This window comes from Capricornis sumatraensis, chromosome 13 (assembly GCF_032405125.1).
Source record: "Capricornis sumatraensis isolate serow.1 chromosome 13, serow.2, whole genome shotgun sequence".
Lineage (NCBI taxonomy): Eukaryota > Metazoa > Chordata > Mammalia > Artiodactyla > Bovidae > Capricornis > Capricornis sumatraensis.
The window spans coordinates 27,579,897-27,593,851 of record NC_091081.1 but is presented as its reverse complement, the minus strand read 5'-3'; positions in this window follow the sequence as shown (position 1 = coordinate 27,593,851).

Below are 13,955 nucleotides of genomic sequence, written 5' to 3'. Positions count from 1 at the left end.
GCCTCATGAGAAGTATCCACGTTAAAGAAAGAAGTCATCAAGATGAAAACTTTCAAGACCTAGAAGAACAAAGTATAATAGATGACAGATATGGGAACCACTCTTTGGGGCTGCGAGTTCTGTCTAAAAATCACACTCCTGCCTAGTCTACAGCCTAATAAATTCGGCTCTGGGCTAGTCTTATGGAAAATGCCCAGAGGATGTCTCTGTGCCCTGGCCTGCTTGGGAAAGAACTCTTTCCTGCCTCTTTTGAATCCCCTAATGTTGTGTTCTCTCTTTCTTGGTGTTTGTCTTACTCAAGCAGTTTGGACTTGCTTTATCCTTCCTCTACACAGGAGGTGTGGCGCTGGAGAAGACTCTTGCGAGTTCCTTAGTCTGCAAAAAGTCAAACGAGCCAATCCTAAAGGAAATCAACTCTGAATATTCATTGGAAGGATTGTTGCTAAAGCTGAAGCTCCAGTACTTTGGCTACCTGATGCTGGGAAAGATTGAAGGCAAAATGAGAAGGGATCAGAGGATGAGATGGTTAGATAGCATCATTGACTCAATGGCATGCATTTGAGCAAACTCTGGGAGATAGTAGAGGATAGAGGATCCTGAAGTGCTACAGTCCATGGTTCACAAACAGCTGAACACAACTTAGCAACTGAACAACACATCAGCAAGCTAAGTGACACATCCACCAGCACTATGTCAGTTCTGAGGCTGACTGCTAAAAAGAGAAAAGTGAGAGGTGCCCCGGTTCCTGGAAATCCCTACTCCTCTCCCCAAAAAATAGTTGGAATAATCCTCCCACTCGTTGTTGCTTTTAGTTGCTAAGTCACGTCAGACTCTTTTGCAACCACATGGACTGTAGCCTACCAAGCTCCTCCCAGGCAAGAATACTGGAGTGGGCTGCATTTCTTTCTCCACAGGATCTTCCCGACCCAGGGATGGAACCCACGTCTCTTGCACTTGTAGGCAGATCCTTTACCACTGAGCCACCAGGGAAACCCTTAAATTGGTCTATGAAATTACCCAGGCTTTTATGGGTTGGGTAATTAACCAGGCCATATTTGGGGGCCACTCTCACCTGAGATGGCCCACACTCTATGTGTAGAGTGTGTTTATCTCTAAATAAATTCACTTCTCACCTATCACTTTGTCTCCCACTGAATTCTTTTTTGTGATAAGACATCAAGAACCTGAGCTTCGTTATGTCCTGAAATCAAATGTGATCTCAGTTAAAAGACCATAGGTTCAAGTCCAAATCTTGGTTTTGGATGGGTTGGAGTCCTGGCCATGTGGGTTCAGTTCCAGCCAGAGTTAGAGTCTCAGAATGGGCCTCAATCAAACCGCGTGGACCTAGAATGGGCCTAGAACTGCTGACAAACAACAGACACCACAAGCAACCCTGCTGAAATCAGACCCAAGGAAATACATTTCATCCAGCAACTCCTGGTGCTTCTCCACCCTAACCAAAAAAGTTGTTGCTGTTGTTGTTCAGTTGCTACATCATGTCTGACTCTTTGCAAGCCTGTGGACTGCACTACACCGGGCTCCCCTGTCCTTCACTGTCTTCCAGAATTTATCATACTCAAATCCAAGTTGGATGGCTCACGGGTAATATTTCCAACCTGGTTCCTTTTCCCATCAAGGAACTTGGGAAGGATCAAGGAGTGCTTCACACAAGTCATTGGTAAAAAAAAGAAACGTGTGTTGGGGGAAAGAAGTGTATGGACAGGGTGAAAACTATGAGGGCTGATAGCTCTAGGCCTGGACAGGAAATTCATAAAAGACTTCACACACACACACACACACACACACACACACAGAGGTTTATTTATGGACATCAACTCTCATGGTGAGACATTCCTGGATTTTGTGACAATAAAGCAGCTTAAGTTAAGAGTGATCAAAACACTGCCTGTTTCATAGGACCAGGACAACCTGGGAGCATTTCCCCTCCCTCACTCTCAGCTCATCTTATCATTATGACACATGCCAGAAATAATCTCCCCGCTACAGATCACTTTGAAGTCAAAAACATTCCTGGTTGAAACTTTCCGAAAGTCAAGGGCTTAAAAAGCTTTTTAAGGTCAGAAAAGATCACCAGGGAACTGACAGGATAAAGTGAAGCACAGCATGCCCAAAGGCAAACATCTCAGGGCTCTGTCATTTCAACTTAGCTTGTGAATATATTAAAAATCCCGAGGTCAAAAGTCATTTTGCTTTTTCCTCACATCACCGCTGTAGCCCCAGAGAGAGCAGAAGAACTAACTATACTGCTTTCAGATCACAATGCAGAGGCTCTCAAACTTAAGTATGAGTGAGACCCACCTGGGAGTTATTTAAAATGCAGCTTTACAAGCCCCGCCTCCGGAGATTAAGTCAGAGATGAGTTCTTAAAGGCTTTCTTTTAACAAGGCTTAGTAGCCTGTGATAAAATCTTTAGAAGCCTTGACATGGAGATTCCTCAGCCATAGTGATGGTTGAGGGGGATGAAGGGCTTGCAGAAGGTTGGAAGCAGTTATTACAAGGTGTCCATGAACACATGGACATTGCCAGATGGCCAACACTGAAATCAGATTGATTATATTCTTTGCAGCCAAAGATGGAGACGCTCTATACAGTCGGGAAGAACAAAACCAGGAGCTGACTGTGGCTAGATCATGAAATCCTTATTGCCAAATTAGGATGTAAATTGCAGAAAGTAGGGAAAACAACTAGACCTTTCAGGTATGACCTAAATCAAATCCCTTATGATTATACAGTGGAAGTGAGAAATAGATTTAAGGGACTAGATCTGATAGACAGAGTGCCTGATGAACTATGGACAGAGGTTCATGACATTGTACAGGAGACAGGGATCAAGACCATCCCCAAGAAAAAGAAATGAAAAAAGCAAAATGGCTATCTAAGGAGGCTTTACAAATAGGTGAGAAAAGAAGAGAAGCAAAAAACAAAGGAGAAAAGGAAAGATATACCCATTTGATGCAGTGTTCCAAAGAATAGCAAGGAGAGATTTAAAAAAGCCTTCCTCAGTGATCAGTGCAAAGAAATAGAGGAAAACAATAGAATCAGAAAGACTAGAAATCTCCTCAAGAAAATTAGAGATACCAAGGGAACGTTTCATGCAAAATGGGCTCAATAAAGGGCAGAAATGGTAGGGACCTAACAAAAGCAGAAGATGCTAAGAAGAGATGGCAAGAATACACAGAACTGTACAAAAAAGATCTTCATGACCAAGATAATCATGATGGTGTGATCACTTACCTAGAGCCAGACATCCTGGAATGTGAAGTCAAGTGGGCCTTAGAAAGCAGCACTATGAACAAAGCTAGTGGCGGTGATGGAATTCCAGTTAAGCTATTTTAAATCCTGAAAGATGATGCTGTGAAAGTGCTGCACTCAATATGCCAGCAAATTTGGAAAACTCATCAGTGGCCACAGGACTTGAAAAGATCAGTTTTCATTCCAACTTTAGGAAAGTTTCAACCAAGAATGTTTTTGACTTCAAAGTGATCTGTAGCAGGGAGATTAATGCTCAAACTACTGCACAGTTGCACTCATCTCACACACTAGTAAACCAGAAAAACATCTCTTTCTGCTTTATTGACTATGCCAAAGCCTTTGACTGTGTGGATCACAATAAACTGTGGAAAATTCTGAAAGAGATGGGAATACCAGACCCCCTGACCTGCCTCCTGAGAAACCTGTATGCAGGTCAGGAAGTAACAGTTTGAACTGGACATGGAACAACAGACTGGATCCAAATAGGAAAAGGAGTACGTCAAGGCTGTATATTGCCACCCTACTTATTTAACTCCTATGCAGAGTACATCATGAGAAACGTTGGGCTGGAAGAAGCACAAGCTGGAATCAAGATTGCTGGGAGAAATATCAATCACCTCAGATATGCAGATGACAACACCCTTATGGCAGAAAGTGAGGAGGAACTAAAGAGCGTTTTGGTGAAAGTGAAAGAGGAGAGTGAAAAAGTTGGCTTAAAGCTCAACATTCAGAAAACGAAGATCATGGCATCCGGTCCCATCACTTCATGGCAAATAGATGGGGAAACAGTGGAAACAGTGTCAGACTTTATTTTTTGGGGCTCCAAAATCACTGCAGATGGTGATTGCAGCCATGAAATTAAAAGACGCTTACTCCTTGGAAGGAAAGTTATGACCAACCTAGATAGTATATTCCTAAGCAGAGACATTACTTTGCCAACAAAGGTCCATCTAGTCAAAGCTATGGTTTTTCCAGTGGTCATGTATGGATGTGAGAGTTGGACTGTGAAGAAAGCTGAGCGCCAAAGAATTGATGCTTTTGAACTGTGGTGTTGGAGAAGACTCTTGAGAGTCCCTTGGACTGCAAGGAGATCCAACCAGTCCATCCTAAAGGAGATCAGTCCTGGGTGTTCATTGGAAGGACTGATGTTGAAGCTGAGACTCCAATACTTTGGCCACCTCATGCGAAGAGCTGACTCTGGAAAAGACCCTGATGCTGGGAAAGATTGAGGGCAGGAGGAGAAGGGGACAACAGAGGTTGAGATGGTTGGATGGCATCACCAACTCAGTGGACATGAGTTTGAGTGGACTCCGGGAGTTGGTGATGGACAGGGATGCCTGGCGTGATGCGGTCCACAGGGTTGCAAAGAGTTGGACACAACTGCGCGACTGAACTGAACTGACCTGAACAAACACATGGGGGCAAATGTTCTCCCTCAATCCTCTAAGTACAGTTACTAACAAACTTTTAGGCATTGACAAATGGTCCTCATACTCAAAACTCAGAAATTCCCTTGTCTGCTGTTATTTTCTTCCCTGTGACTCCTATCAGGAAGGTTGTAGGGAATACAAGAGGAGTGTTTCCTTCCCCTATCTGCTCTGGGAATTTCTCAGAGCTCTGGAATGAAAGGAAAAGGAGTGGAATCACCCACAGGAATATTATACGGGTAGAGCTGCTCCTTGCTTTCTCTAAGCGATAGCACCTAGAAATCTGCAAGGCCCTTACTGGGACACAATGCCCTTCAACTCACTGAAGGATTCCAGAGAGTTAAAGAGAGATGGATTCAGGAAGACAGGTAAAGGAAACAAAGCCAAAAGACGGGGTGAAGATCAAAAGACCAGGTGAAGCAGAAGACCCTAATCTAAGCGTTCAGTTCAGTTCAGTTCAATCGCTCAATTGTATCCAATTCTTTGCGACCCCATGGACTCCAGTAATGCTAGGCTTCCCTGTCTATCACCAACTCCCAGAGCTTACTTAAACTCATGTCCACTAAGTCAGTGATGCCATCCAACCATCTCATCCTCTGTCGTCCCCTTCTCCTCCTGCCCTCAATCATTCCCAGCATCAGGGTCTTTTCAAATGAGTCAGTTCTTCATATCAGGTGGCCAAAGGATTGGAGTTTCAGCTTCAGCATCAGTCTTTCCAATGAATATTCAGGACTCATCTCCTTTAGGATGGACTGGTTTGGTCTCCTTGCAGTCCAAGGGACTCTCAAGAGTCTTCTCCAACACCACAGTTCAAAAGCATCAATTCTTCAGCGCTCAGCTTTCTTTATAGCCACTCACTACCAATGTCACCCTATGCAAGTTACTTTACTTCTCTGTACCTCAGTTTCTTCATCTATAAAACAGAGATAATACTAGGAACTTCCTCATAGGGTTGTTGGGATGATTAAATGAGTTAAATGTATTTAAAGAACCTAGTGTTCCTGGCCTACAGTAATTCCTGTCATATGTAACGTGTTACTGTCATTCACAGTGAGTCAGAAAGGACTTTTGTTTTGGTTTTGTAGTGTATATTCTTTTTGCCTTTAGGTTGGATTGTTCGTTTGGGGCTTGAACTTACTGAGTCTTCACTGACATAAGAGGCGAAACGAGAACCACACTTTTGCTTCGGGTGTCACTACCCAGCCCATATCTTTTTCTTTCAGAATAACCACAGCCAGGGTGTATCTCCCTAAGGTTTCCTTTGTTTCTCGGAAAGCACACTGATGCAATTTAACTAGTGGGTCTTTTTCTTCCCGCTTCAACCTGCAGTACTGTAAGCTATGTCCATTCTTCCTTTCATTTCTAACTTCTATGGGTTTGGTGTGCCATGGGTGCACACCACTGTTTCCCCTTAACTCTCTCACCGTGTTCACTTGCTCACTTTTACACTTTCTCTTTAAAGCATGCTCTTCATATTGCGCCAGCTCAATCATCTCTGACTCCTTTTCACCAGCCCCTCAGAACAGCCACAGCCCTGGTCCCCAAACACTTGTCTATAGTTTGCACCATCAAGCAGATACCAACCAAACTGCAGAACACACCTCTCCCCACACCTCCTTCAGGAATCTTCACAGTGCAGAAGCCTCCTGAGTATTTCCAGAGAGCAGCTCTCTCCCAGGAGGGAGCAGAAGGACAGGAACTACCCCCGTCCCCAGTGACTTAGACGGTTGCTCAGAGCGGGAGACAAATGCTGTCTTAAAGAATGTTGTTGTTGCTAGGAGAGAACGCAGGAGAAATAGTTCCCATCACAAAGGGCAGCCGGCAGAAAAGAAAAGACCAGGACTACAAACAGTGGGGACAACTTTCTGTGTCTTGCTAATACTTGTGGATGTGTAGCTACCATTAGCTGCTTCAACCGCAAAGTATGAGGTCACTGGAATGGGTTTTTAATAGCTGCAGCTTTTATTTTGATGTCTTTGTGGGTTTTTAATTCAGCCTTTAATGTGGGGAAATAGTATGTAAAAACCAGGAAACAAACTCCCATTATTGCCATAACTTTTGCCCATCAGGTATCGCAGCACTTAACTGCCGCTGCAGTGCTTCTTTACCAGTCTAGGTCCTACAGTAGAGGCAGGGATGGCGGCATGGATGATGAATTATTCATTTTTGCCTCCCTGCTCTAACCAGTCTCTGGCACGAGAAGGAGTTCAGTAAAATAAGTGAAAATGGACCCAACCTTCAGGCACCCCACATTCCAGCAAGGAGCCCCCACTGGCTGTACCCAAACAGCCACTCTGCTTTCCTGTCTCTGGACCGCTCCTCATGCTAATTCACCGCGTCCTAGAAATGGGACGGTCCTGGGAAGCTTTGGAAAGAAGCAGGCTGAACAGGTGGGATTTTATTCATTGGAAACGGGGATTTATTGATGGTTTTTGAGCAGAAGCCACTGGTATAGGTTTAAGGTAGAGCCTGATTAAGACTTTCATAAACCTCAAGAATGCTGCTTGTGGATCCCAAACCCCCATCTGTATACTTCAAAATTAAAACAGTACCAAACAGTAAAACACAAAACATCAGATACATTGATGATGAAAAAGTTTTATTCTACATCTTCAAGAACATAAAATACTGAGTACAATAACAGAACCCTTTTCTAGGTCTTTCTCTACTCCTTATCACCCAAGACTGGAATGGACCTTTTTCTTTACTATAGATCACACACTTAGAAATGTATAGAATTTTATAAGATTTGAACCCAGAGATCTAAGAAAATAAAGTGGTCATTGTCCAGCTATACATTTTCTTCACACACAATTTAATAATGGCATAGCATAATTATTTCAGAACCAATCCTCTCACTTTTCGAGCCTCACAGAATGCACTGAGAGTGGCCTCATAGTACATCTCATGTGTCTTTCTTGAAGCTCTTATAAAGCAACACTGGTGAAGTTTTAAGTGAATCTTGATTTTGTATATTCATTACGTTAGATGAGAACCTTCCTAAATTTGGTGGATGATAATGAAAATAGTTTGCAAGTCATGCAGTCGTATTCCAGCATTCAATTTAAGCATAAAGGGAACTAGTCATCATTAGGCATCTATATGACTAATCAAATCTTTCAATTTGCCTAATTCTGCTTTAAAAGCAAAAGGGTGTTGTTTCACAAGGGTCTTTCAACCCTAAGCTTTGCTTAACAGTGAAATTAAACATGAAAAGAAAATATCTTAAGGTTTCATTGATAGGAAATGAAAATCAAAACTAAATCCACAATCTGTCTTTAAAACAAGAGAAACTTCCCTTTAACACAAAGGTCTCTATCTTGTTGACCACCAAGCTCTAATGATATACAGCTATTTTTATGTAGCCTGTTTCAAATCCTATTTTAAACAAAGAGGAGAGGTTTCATTATCTTTCAGGCTTTAACATCCCAGGATAAATTGGCTGTTCGTCTATTATTCATCCGCTGTTGTTAGAAATTAAGTCTTTGTTACTTATGGGGTAAAACTTGGTGGAACAGATCAATAGAATTATTTCTACAATAATAGAAGGTGGGGAGATAATGATTAGACATGTCTTTCCTTTTAATTCTGCCTTACATTAGTAGTTCATGCTCCAGGAAAGGCGTTTTGAGTTGCTAAATAAAAGCTCCTAAGGTTCTACAGCTTCATGTACCAGAGAATTTTTCTGTAGCTCTGAAACCTCCCTAAGAACCCAGCAAAAAATTAAAAAGAAAAGGAAAAGCATATTCTATGCACAGTCTACTCTCAGAACCAGAGGAAAGCCTTCATAATTAACACTCTTATGAACCCATTATAGGCTGATGCTAATCCCTGTATCACTTCATGGCAAATAGATGGGGAAACAGTGGAAACAGTGGCTGACTTTATTTTGGGGGGCTCCAAAATCACTGCAGATGGTGACGGCAGCCATGAAATTAAAAGATGCTTACTCCTTGGAAGGAAAGCTATGACCAACCTAGACAGCATATTAAAAAGCAGAGACATTACTTTGCCAACAAAGGTCTGTCTAGTCAAGGCTATGGTTTTTCCAGTAGTCGTGTATGTGAGAGTTGGACTATAAAGAAAGCTAAGTGCCAAAGAATTGATGCTTTTGAACTGTGGTGTTGGAGAAGACTCTTGAGAGTCCCTTGGACTGCAAGGAGATCCAACCAGTCCATCCTAAAGGAGATCAGTCCTGGGTGTTCATTGGAAGGACTGATGCTGAAGCTGAAACTCCAATACTTTGGCCACCTGATGCAAAGAGCTGACTAATTGGAAAAGACCCTGATGCTGGGAAAGATCGAGGGCAGGAGGAGAAGGGAACAACAGAGGTTGAGATGGTTGGATGGCATCACCAACTCAATGGACATGAGTTTGGGTGGACTCCAGGAGTTGGTGCTGGACAGGGAGGCCTGGCATGCTGTGGTCCATGGGGTTGCAAAGAGTCAGACACGACTGAGTGACTGAACTGAACTGAACTGAATCCCTGCATTGATCTTCCCAAGTGGCTTAGTGGTAAAGAATCTGCCTGCCAAGCAGGAGGTGTGGGTTTGATCCTTGGGTCAGGAAGATCCCCTGAAGTAGGAAATGGCAACCCATTCTAGTATTCTGTCCTGGGAAATCCTATGGACAGAGCAGCCTGGCAGGCTACAGTTCATGGGGTCTCAAAGAGTCAGGCACAATTTGGCGACTAAACCATAACGAAAGCCCTGCATGACCACTCTGAAGGCCATCAATAGCCATGAGATCAGAACAGAAATAAGAAGGGACAATCATCTTGTTTATCTTGCTGAACAAGATGCTTCAGCAACAGGAAAGACAGCTCTGCTCTCAGAAGACTGACTGTTCGGACTGGCTTCACACTTTGGCCCCACGTGGTTTCTTTGGAAACTACTTGTCATGAAATTTTATCATCTGTTAAAAAAAAAAAAGTGCAAAAATATTTCTTGCCTACCTCACAAGGATGTTGGAGAGATTAAAATTAGATAGCTGTGAAAGTGTTTCTAATTCTCCTAGGAAAGACTGGAGAAATGCTTTGTGGATAAACTTGTTCGTTGAAACTTTGAAATAGTCATAATGATCCCATCTCACAGCCTTCTCCCATTAAAAGCCCAGGATTCTGCTGACCAAGCAGTGAGTTACCTTGCCTCTAAATAGCTCCTTAAAATCATTCCACTTGAAACTCAAGTATTTAATATGTGACTGACAAAAAAAAAAAAAAGAATTGTACTACCCACTCCAAACCCTTCTTGGATTAGTCAGAAGAGAAATTCCAGCAGCTCTACCTTGTCTGAGTAGGAACATTTCCATTACCCCCTCCCTTCCTTTCCTCTAAACACATTTTCCTTTGTCTGCTTCCAAGAGTGTTTGTGTGTGTGTTCAGTCACTTAGCTATGTCTGACTCTGTGCAACCCTATGGACTGTAGCCTGCCAGGCTCCTCTGTTCGTGGGATTCTCCAGGCAAGAATACAGGAGGAGGTTGTGGTGCCCTCCTCCAGGGGATCTTCCAGACCCAGGGATCAAGCTTACAATGCAGGAGACCACCTGCAACGTAGGAGACCTGGGTTGGATACTTGGGTTTGGAAGATCTCCTAGAGAAGGAAATGGCAACCCACTCCAGTATTCTTGTCTGGGAAATCCCATGGGCAGAGGAGCCTGGTGGGGTACAGTCCGTAGGGTTGCAAGAGTCTGACATGGCTTAGCAACTAAACCACCCACCAGGGAAGACCTACTTCCAAGCATGTGTGCACACTAAGTCACTTCAGTCATGTCCGGCTCTGCCACCCTATGGACTGTAGCCCGCCAGACTCCTCTGTCCGTGGGATTCTCCAGGTAAGAATACTGGAGTGGGTTGCCATGCCCTCCTCCAGGGGATTTTCCCAACTCAGGGATCAAACCCATGTCTCTTATGTCTCCTGCATTGGCATGTGGGTTCCTTACCACTAGCGCCACCTGAGAAGCCCACTTCCAATATGAGAACTAGTAAATGTGTTGCCCACTGTTTACACACCCTTTTCACATCTGTCCATATCAGCATATACTATTTTTTCACTTGAGCGCTAAAGAATAAAGGCATGACTACTCTCACCAAATGTATCTTCAATATCTCCATGCTCTGCACACCAACCCCCTAGGTAGCAAACACTTCCAACTCCAGAAGAGACCTGAGAAATGTGGATTTCCCAAGCATTTTCACGTTTTACTCCATGACTCTCCACAGCTCCAGCTCTACGTAATCAAAACCAGAAATCAACTGAGACCAATAACTCATGCACATTAAGGTGAAAATCAATAACATCTGCTCAAGGAGCTACACCTTCCCAAATAATTTTACTTTGTTAGCATCTCCTTTTGACTCTGATATTCTTCCCTGCCCATCCTTCATGGATATTTACTCCCACAACATATCACTAGTGAACACAGAGGAGAAATTTCATTAATGTTAAAAACTACTGTATACAATAAGAGAAAGTCCAACATGGGTGTGATGCATATAGGAATAGCTTAGAGGATGAGGGGAAAGGCTTTAAACTAAAGAAATGAAATCCTAAGAGCGGAATTTCAGGTGAAATCTGAGGTCAGTAAACTCAGGGAACAGAGGGCATCCCCTGAAGTCACTTGACTTGGGGGCTACCTATTCTATCTACAGGCTAACCTAACCTTGGTTACTGGACTGCATGGTTCTATGCACTGAGAACTGGGCGGTGAAGAATATAGCTTCTCAGGCACCTGGTATGGTTGGTGTATAGCTTGAAGACAACAGACGCTACACTTTAATGTAAGCAGAAAACGGAAAGGCAGAGAAATGGGTACTAACTGAGCTTCTAAGAACAACGCCCAGCTACCTCTGCCGATTTTGAAAAAGCATCTGCCATTGCTGTTGATGCAGCAGAACCAGAAAGTGGCCAATGTAGGACCATGATGCCTCTGCCACCATCTACTCCAGCAGAGCTGGTTGTTTCTGGCCCTACCTCTTTCCACCCTTAACTCAGTTTCAAATCCAAGCTTCATGCAAATACACAAATTCAAAAGAATCTAAATCACATATGGCACCCTAGCTGTAAGACAGTCTAGGAAATGTAGGTCTGCCCCTCCCCCACCCCCACTGTACCAAGCCGCCTGTGGGATCATAGTTCTTTGATCAGGGATCCAACCCCCACCCTGGCAGTGAAAGCACCGCATCCTAACAACTGGACCACCAGAGAATTCCCAGGGAAATGTAGCTTGTTTTTTTTTTTTTTTTTTTGATTTACTTATTTTTTAATCGAAGGATAATTGCTTTATAGAATTTTGTTGTTTTGAAGCTCCCTCCCATCTCCCTCTCCATCCCACCTCACTAGGTTGATACAGAGCCCCTCTTTGGGTTTCATTTTTTTTTAATTTTTATTTATTTAATTGGAGGCTAATTACTTTGTGACATTGTGGTGGTTTTTGTCATACATTGACATGAATCAGCCATGGGTGTACATGTTTCCTGGGACATACAGCAATTCCCGTTGGCTATCTATTTTACATATGGTAATGTAAGTTTCCGTGTTACTCTCTCCATACATCTCACCCTCTCCTCCCCCTCCCCATGTCCATAAGTCTATTCTCTGTGCCTATTGCTCCATTGCTGCCCTGCAAATAAATTCTTCAGTACCATTTTTCTAGATTCCATATATATGCATTAGTATATATTTATCTTTCTCTTTCTGACTTACTTCACTCTGTATAACAGGCTCTAGGTTCATCCACCTCATTAGAACTGACTCAAACGTGTTCCTGTCTATGGCTGAGTACTGTTCCATTGTGTATATGTACCGCAACTTCTTTATCCATTCATCTGTTGATGCACATCTAGGTTGCTTCCATGTTCCAGCTATTGTAAGTAGTGTTGCAATGAATAATGGAATACATGTGTCCTTTTCAATTTTGGTTTCCTCAGGGTATATGCCTAGGAGTGGGATTGCTAGGTCATATGGTGCTTTTATTTCTAGTTTTTTAAGGAATCTCCATACCGTCTTCCACAGTGGCTGTATCAATTTACATTCCCACCAACAGTGCAAGAGTGTTCCCTTTTCTCCGCACCCTCTCCAGCATTTATTGTTTGTAGACTCTTTGATTATGGCCATTCTGACTGGTGTGAGGTGATATCTCCTTGTAGTTTTGATTTGCATTTCTCTAATAATGAATGATGGAAAAGGCAATGGCACCCCACTCCAGTACTCTTGCCTGCAAAATCCCATGGATGGAGCCTGGTAGGCTGCAGTCCATGGGATTGCGAAGAGTCAGACACGACTGAGCGACTTCACTTTCACTTTTCACTTTCATGCATTGGAGAAGGAAATGGTAACCCATTCCAGTGTTCTTGCCTGGAGAATCCCAGGGATGGGAGAGCCTGGTGGGTGCCATCTATGGGGTCGCACAGAGTCGGACACAACTGAAGCGACTTAGCAGCAGCAGCAGCAGCAGTAATGAATGATGTTGAGCATCTTTCTATGTTTGTTAGCCATCTGTATGTCTTCTTTGGAGAAATGTTTGTTTAGATCTTTTTCCCACTTTTTGATTGGGTTGTTTGTGTTTCTGGCATTGAGTTGTATGAGCTGCTTGTATATTTTGGAAATTAATCCTTTGTCAGTTGTTTCATTTGCTATTATTTTCTCCCATTCTAAGGGGTGTCTTTTCACCTTGCTTATAGTTTCCTTCACTGTGCAAAAGCTTTTAAGTTTAATCAGGTCATACTTGTTTACTTGTGTTTTTATTTCCATTACTCATAGAAGATCTTGCTTTGATTTATGTCATCGAGTGTTCTCCCAATGTTTTCCTCTAAGAGTTTTATAGTTTCTGGTCTTACATTTATGTCTTTAATCTATTTTGAGTTTATCTTTGTGTATGGCATTAAGAAATGTTCTAATTTCTTTCTTTTACATGTAGCTGTCCAGTCTTCCCAGCACCATTTATTGAAGAGGCTCTCTTTGCCCCATTGTATATTCTTGTCTCCTTTGTTGAAAATAAGGTACCCGTAGGTGCATGGGTTTAGTTCTGGGCATTCTATCTTGTTTCATTGGTCTTTATTTCTGTTTTTGTGCCAGTACCATACTGTCTTGATGACTGTAGCTTTGTAGTATAATCTGGAGTCAGGAAGGTTGATTCCTCCAGCTCCATTTTTCTTTCTCAGGACTGCTTTGGATATTTGGGGTCTTCTGTGTTTCCATACAAATTGTGAAATCTTTGGTTCTAGTTCTGTCAAAACTGCCATTGGTAGTTTGATAG